Here is a 7815-nt window from a genome sequence, read left to right on the forward strand (position 1 = left end):
GACTATCCCTAGGAAGATTTGTTCTGTTTGGCCTCAGGAGGCACAACTATGAGCAATGGCTGAAAGGTGCAAAGAGCAAGATTTAGGTTTGATGGAAGCAAAGGAAGAGTGGGTGAGGGGTGTCCCCTGATCGCTTTGATGAGCTCCCCAGCAACTGAATGAGTTTATAAGGTGGGGACCCTTTGGGGCATCTGATGGGCAGGTCCCTACTGAGAATGTGGATGTGCCCAATTGTTACTTTGGGGGATTGGGGCTGCCTCCAACCTGATTGGCTGAATTCTTGGAAGGAGCTGCCCCTTTCCAGTAGCCTATTAAAATGAACTCAATCTCTTTTCTGCTTCATCCCCTATTCAGAACTAAGAATGAACCTCTATGGGGTTGAGGTAGGAAGAGGAAGATCTGTGTTCTAGGAGTGACATAGTGAGAACACTGTCTTTCATATTGTTGTTATTCAGACAGTTGTTTCAGTCAGGTCTGATTCTTCATGACCCCATTTAGACTTTTTTTGACAAAGATACTGGAGTGGTTTGTCATTTTCTTCTCTGACTTGTTTTGCAGATGAGAAAACTAAGGCAAACAGTATTAAGTGATTTGCCCAGGATCACACAGCTAGTGTCTAAGGCCAGATTTGAACTCAGGAAGATGAGTCTTCCTGACTTCAAGCCCAATGTTCTATCCACTGAGCCACCTAGCTGTCTATCTTTCGTATTAGAAAATCAGTCAGCCAAGAAGTGTTTATTAATTGTCTTTGTGATAGTTGCATCAATCTTTTGCCTTCCTTTCCTTTTTTTTTTTTCTGTTTTAGGCAATTGGGGTTAAGTGACTTGCCCAGGGTCACACAGCTAGTAAATGTCAAGTGTTTGGTCTGAGACCAGATTTGAACTCAGGTCCTCCTGACTTCAGGGCCAGTGCTCTATCCACTGCACTACCCAGCTGCCCCTTCCTTTCCCCTATTTGCTATGATATACCACTAGCTAGAGGCAGCTTGGTGACTGAGTAGATAGAGCACTGGGCCTGGAGTTAGGAAGACCTGAGTTCAAATCCAACCTTAGACACTCACTTGGCCACATGACCTTGGACAAGTCACTTAACCTCTATTTGCCTTAATCCATTCCCATATCTTTGCCAAGAAAAACCCATACAGAGTCCAAAGAGTCAGAAACAACAACAACCACCACCAGCCCATCTAGCCCACCGCGCTATCAAGTAAAGAAGGAGCAAACTTGTAATGACCTGAAAAATAGTGAACTATGTATGTATACCAGGTAAGAGCGAATCATGGAACCTGGTGAAGGTTCCAAGGTGTCCTGATATGCAAGTCAACCCTCTGACCCGAGTATAGGAGAAACAACTCATCCCATTTCCTCTGAGGAGATCCCCTTCAGAATAACTGATGCTCTCACTGTACCCCCTCAGAGCCCTAGCTAATCATCTTGAGGCCACCCCGGTCCTGAAAAGCCAGTAAGCAGATCTGCCCTCTCAACAAGGTGCCAGTGGACGTGCCTCGCCCCTCAGATACCCCAAAGACTCCTCATCCTGTAAGTTCATGCAGTTGACTAGGGAGCTTACTCCCCTGATCAACTGTCCTTACAGAAAGAAAAATTTCTACCAGTTAGAGCCAGGTTTCTTAACTAAGGTCTATAAACTTTAAAAAAAAAATTTTTTTTTGATAATTATATTTCAATGTAACTAGTTTCCTTTGTAACCCTACATGTTTTATTTTATGCATTTAGAAACCTTATTCAAAGCATCCATAGGCTTCCCCAGACTGCCAAAGGGGTCCATGATGTTGGGGGGAAAAAAGGTTAAGAAACTCTGATTTCAAGTTTTCCTGCTTTAGGAGGTTGTGGGTTTCCCTTCGTTGGAGGTCCTCAAGCAAAGACTGGATAGCCACTTTGGGGGGCATGTTGTAGAGGGAATTTTTTTTTCCAGGTATGCAGTAAACAACTTCTGAGAATCATTTTTAACTTAGAAATTTGATGACTGATTCTGAGGAATATTCTTTCAATAGGACCTGCCCAATTTAGAGTAGATTTAAAATCTTGACTTTCATGATAATGGAAAAAATATCCCTGGAGATTCATTCAGTGTCTTCACTACCCTCTGATACACACTTCCATTTTTTAGAAACTGAGACCACTCTTTCAGACTCAGGTTAGGAGAACTGGGAGGCCCTCAAGCACAGATTGCCATACTTTTGTCTCTAGGGATTTTTAGCCATTATTTCAGTTCTAGATTGAAGGCAGCACCTTCCCTGGGAGGGTGAGAAGGTTGGGGCAACAGCACTAGATTTGGAGCCAGAAGACCTGGGTTTGGGTTCAGGCTCTGACACTTTTTTTACTTGCATAAGTGAGTGGTGATCCCAGAGCCTCAGCTTACTCATCTATAAAGTGAATATAATATACATGTCCTGCTTACCTTGAAGAGCTGTTGTAAGGATGAAATAATGGAGCATCAGAAATTGTTGAGCACATGTGATTCTTATTAATATAATTAAAACCAAAAAAAAGTCAACCTTCAGCAACTGGAGAATACAAACTTTCTTCTCTCCTTACATGCTTCCCTCATCTTTGCTCATCTCTTTTCAATTTCCTGTTTTAAAAGGTTTCATTTAGGGTTTTTTTTTTTAATTAGGGATTTCTAAAAGATGGGTTGCTTATTTCAACACAAATCTGTCATACTTCTCCGACATGTACTAGCCAGTCTTCATCACAGATTCAAAACTGGAGTGTTCATTCATCTAGTCATAGGTTTATAGTTAGACCTAAAAAGAACCATTAGGCCATTCAGGTCAACCCCCTTCTTTTATAGATGAGTAAAAGTGAAGCCCAGAGAGGTCTACCATCTTGTCCACCATCTAACAGGTAGCAAACAGTACCAGGGTTTGACCTCCATTTCACAATCTTGGCACTGATAGGGTGAGGATAATAATTTCAGAATGCTGATGTTTGTCTTTTGTCATTTAATTATAAATGCTAACCTGATCAAAGTTTAATTATAATATTTTAGAGTAGAGGTTTGCCCTTAAGGTCATTGAAGCCAACTTAAGGAGGGCAGAAGTAAGATCAAAGTAGAGATGTTACAGGGAGGTAGATTTTTGCTCAATGGATTTTAAAATATCCTAAAAATTCCAGGATAGAATGGATGTCCTTGGTGGGGTAGTAAATTTCCAGTCACTGGAGTGACTTCCAGTCATCTTCAAACAGAGATGGATTGACTTCTTGTCAGGCTGTTGTCAATGAGGTTCTTGCTTTGGGTAGGATTTCTTCCCAACTCTATCTACAATTCTATGTTTCTACAACCTTCTTTATTTTATAGAAGAAGAAACAGAGGTCCAGAGAATTTAAGTCATTTACCCAAGGTTACCCAGCAAGTTAGTGCAAAATCTCGGACAAGACCCTGGCCTCTAGACTCCCAGTAGAGAAGTCTTTCCACTAAACCAGTGGATCTCAAAGTTTGATTCCTGGGACCCTTTAATGGAGGGTCCAAGGTTAAATTTATTTTCATTACAATTCTAAAATGTTATTTGTCTACTAACACACTCCACCCTCTTCCAAATACCTGTATGTATGAGACTGGATTTCCTTCATATAGTTTAAGTAAAACAACACATCACACAGATATGAAAATCTAGCTGTCTTCTATTAAGCTGAACATTAAAGAGATTTGCAAAAATATGGAAAACAATGCCACTCTTCTCACTAAGTTTCTTTGTTGGGAAAATAGTTGTTTTTTTCATAAAACTAGTATTTATGTTAACACACTAAGCTTATTATTGTTATTTAAACAAATATTTTAAGCATCAGCTTTGATTTCTAATATGGTAAATCTTTATGTACATAACTCGCATAAACAAAAGCTCTTTGGGATCCTTAATAATTTTTAAGGGGTGGGAAGGAAATAAACATTTGTTAAGTGCCTACTATGTGTCAGGCACAGTGCCAAGCACTTTGTAAGTACTATCTCTTTTGATCCTCACAGCAACCCTGGCAGATATCTGCTCTGTGGCAAGAGCTGTTCCTTATATATGGCAGATAGGTCCTATTATTATCCCCATCTTACAATTGAGGAAAAGGAGATTAAGTGACTTGACCAAGGTCACATAGCTAGTGTCTGAGGCTAGATTTGAACTCAGATCTTCCTGACCCTATCCATTGTGCTGCCTAACTGCTTCATTTTAAGAATGTAAAGGAATCCTAACACTAAAAAGTTTGAGAACTCCTTCACTTAAACATTATGAGACATACCTTCTTAAAAATTTCCATTTAAATAGTTTCTTTTAATTCCCATTGAAAGAACAACAATCAGAAGTATTCCACAATCTGTGAATGAAAAGACTTTCTCTTCATCATTGATGGGTGATGCTAAAGTGGGATTCTTTAAATTAGAAACGTGTAACACAGTTTTGGAGTATTTGTTCATATGCAAGCATCTTATTTCTATTTGGACATTTCCCCCCCTAACATATTTTGAACAAAATGAACATATGTCCTTTGCATCAAATACACAAACTACAACCTTCCTATATGTACATTTTGAAGGAAGAGTGTAAGATTTGTACAACCTGTTTGTACACCAATTCTACAAAAGCCTTCTTTAGGGGCAGTTAGGTGGTACAGTGGATAGAGCACCGACCCTAGATTCAGGAGGACCTAAGTTCAAATCCAGCCTCAGACACATAACACTTACTAGCTGTGTGACCCTGGGCAAGTCACTTAACCCCATTACCTAGCCTCCCCCGCCCCCTCCAAAAAAGCATTCTTTTACAAAACGTTGCAGTCACTTTTGTGACTCATTTGGTCACACATGCCATGTTAGTCAGGGCTTCCATTAATAGACTAATTTTTTTCATGCTACAGAATCCCTCAGTGTAATCCAAGCATGGACTGCTAAGCATATTCAAACCCTTCCCTCCTTTTTTCCCACTGCCCACCCCCCAGCCATTTAATTCCCAACTGAATAGTCCCTCATCCCTAGTAGCAATTGCAGCTGCTACTGTTCCTGGACTCTGGTTATGAAAATGGGACCAAGTCCAAGTGTACTGTCCATGGCTGCCTCTGAAACAGAGGGTAGGGAACAGCTCTCGCCACAGAGCAACTTGCACACACACACACACCCCCCCCAACTCGACCTAGGTTCATCCCCCCTGCAGAACATCTGGATTGCACCACCCTGGGGAGCAAAGGTCCACGGAATGACTCTGCACCTGGCATGGCTGTTTAAACTGAACTGAGCTAAAACAAAGCCCTAGGAATCAAAGCCGTTATTTATGCTCCGTGTTGGATGCCAAACAGAAATATTAACTTTAACATCTTATCCCCACGGGATTTTATGATTAAAGAATGCATATTAACCATCTACTGTGCATAAAAAACCTATCCTGCTTCTTTCAAGTGCAAAAATAGCAGCTTTCTCCTAAGCACCGTGGTTGGATCTTTGAAAGGTTTTTTTTCTTTAAATGTTTGGTGATTTTAATATTATTTCCGAGTTGGAAGCCAGCTCCAGCCCTCTGGTCCTTCAAGGCTTCAGGTGGTGGGAAAAGGGCAAAGATAGGAGTGGCTCGGATCCTTGGGAGGAAAGTGTCAGCTAGCACCCCAGGCTATTAACGCCTCTCGAAATGCACGACTGGGCTGTCAGCCCAGTCAGGGGAAAGGGAGGTCAAACAGGTGTCCTGAAGTGGAAGACGGGCATCAGATTCTCAGCCCTTCCAGGTCTCCCGTAGGACTTTCTGTGGTGAGTGTTCCCACTGAAGTCATCGGAAGCTTCGGGGTGAGAGGTTTAAGAATTGGAGGAGAGGTTGGCAGAAGCCCATCATTTAAGGGAAGATGATACTTTTGAATAAAGCAATCAACTAGCGTTTATTAAGCATTTACTGTGTGCCAGGCACTGTGCTAAGTGCTGGAAATAAGAATACAAGCAGAAAAGAAAGAGTCCCGGACCCCAAGAAGCTTATATTCTAGTGGAGAAAAACAACATGTAAAAGGAAACTGGAGGTTTTGGTGGGGTGGGGAGTGTTGGTACAATGGTAGAGAAAGTCCTGAGTAGATCCTCGAAGGTCTAAGTTATCGCCCGGAGGAGCTTCCCTCTAGAGTGAAAAACTAACACACACACACACGCACACACACACACACACACCCCTTGTCTTCAGGGCCATATAGACAGCACAGAGTTAGTTGATGCTCTGGAGAATAAACAAATAAGGATGATGTGACCCCTGCCTTCAAGCAGCTTACCTTTTCCTTGGGGAGAAAATACAGGCATGAAACAATTAGAGAACAAAGCAAGTCCCCGTATAATAAAAGGTAAAGTCAAATTGAAGGAAGCCTCGATTACATTGTGAGACAATGTGACACTGTGGTTTTCTCTGGCCCTGGAGTCTTGACTCCAGGACACCTGGGTTTATGTCCCACCTCAGATATTAGCTGATCACACATTTTGTATTTACCTATCTCTTTGTATGTCTCACCCCTCAGTAGAAGGTAAAATCCTTGAGGGCAGGGACTTTCTTTTTTTAATCTTTGTATACCGCTGCCTGAGATGGTAGACAGACTGCCTCTGCCACGTACTGGCTGTGTGATCCTGGACAAGTCACTTAACTTCTCTAGCAACTGTCCTAAGACTGTAAATTACAGAGAAGATGCCTTCTACATTAACAGAGTTTTCTCCCTCTATGTTCCCTCTGCCAATGAAAGTACAGATCCAGTCCCATCAGAACGCCATTACCAGGGCCTCAAACATAGTAGCTGCTTAATAAAGGCGTTCTGAACTGATTTGAGTTAAATTCTGGTCAGACCAGTGTTTTCATCTGTAAAATGGGCTAATATGGCATAACTGCCCCCACAGGGTTGTGTGAGAAGAGCTGTTTGTAAATGTTAAGGCACTGTAGTGGTATGCTATGAACAGTCGGGGAAGGGAGAGACGAAGATAAAAATACACAGTGTTCACTATGGGCTGGTTATGCAGCACCAGAAAAGGATAACTAAATTGGATGGCTCTCATTATTTCTTGGTCTTCACTGAGTGTCCAAAGAGCACAGGGAAGGGACCTGGGACACATTGCATGGACTACCTGTAGGGCATTTATGGAAGGACATGGATAAGAGTCAGCCATGATGGGATGTGGGTGGTGATGATGGGATGGGGGTGCCCATATGCCAAGATCACAGATGATCAGAATATTGGTGGTTACTCTTTTTAGTAGCTGGACTAAAAAATCAAATGAGACAAAGGATGTAAAGTGATTCACAAACTTTTAAGCACTGTTCTCATCATCATCATTTTGGGCTGGACTTATGATTTCATCTGTATGAAGGGTATCTGGTAAAAGTGAAGAATTCCTCTCCCAGTGCAGACCAGTACCTTTCTGCAATTTATGATCCTAGAGAGTTGCCTGGGTCCAATGGGATGTTAAGTGATGTAAGGAAGATCAAAAAGCCAGTGAATGCCAGAAGCAGGTCTGGAGCCCTGGTCTTCCTGGCTATGAGGGCCAGCTCTCTATCTACTATATCAAGCAGACATTACTAATATTATTATTATGATTACTACTACCACCAAAAGGTGCTCGTTTTTCAGTGTGGAGGGAGAAATGAACCTCCTGATACTTTGGCTGGGAAGGGGCAGTTCCCCACTCTAAGAGAAGCAATGTCATGGTTTACTATAAGCATGATAGGAGGACCCTTTCTGGCAGTGCTCAAGACAATGGCTGGCCTTCCATAAGTACTTAATGAATGCTTTTTCATTCATTCATTCATTCTTTCATTACTGGCTCCATAGAGGCAACCCCCCAGAAATTGTGGGTAGAATCAAGTAAAGCTTT

This window comes from Vombatus ursinus, unplaced genomic scaffold, assembly GCF_900497805.2.
Source record: "Vombatus ursinus unplaced genomic scaffold, bare-nosed wombat genome assembly UNPS02014773.1, whole genome shotgun sequence".
In the NCBI taxonomy this organism is placed as follows: Eukaryota; Metazoa; Chordata; class Mammalia; order Diprotodontia; family Vombatidae; genus Vombatus; species Vombatus ursinus.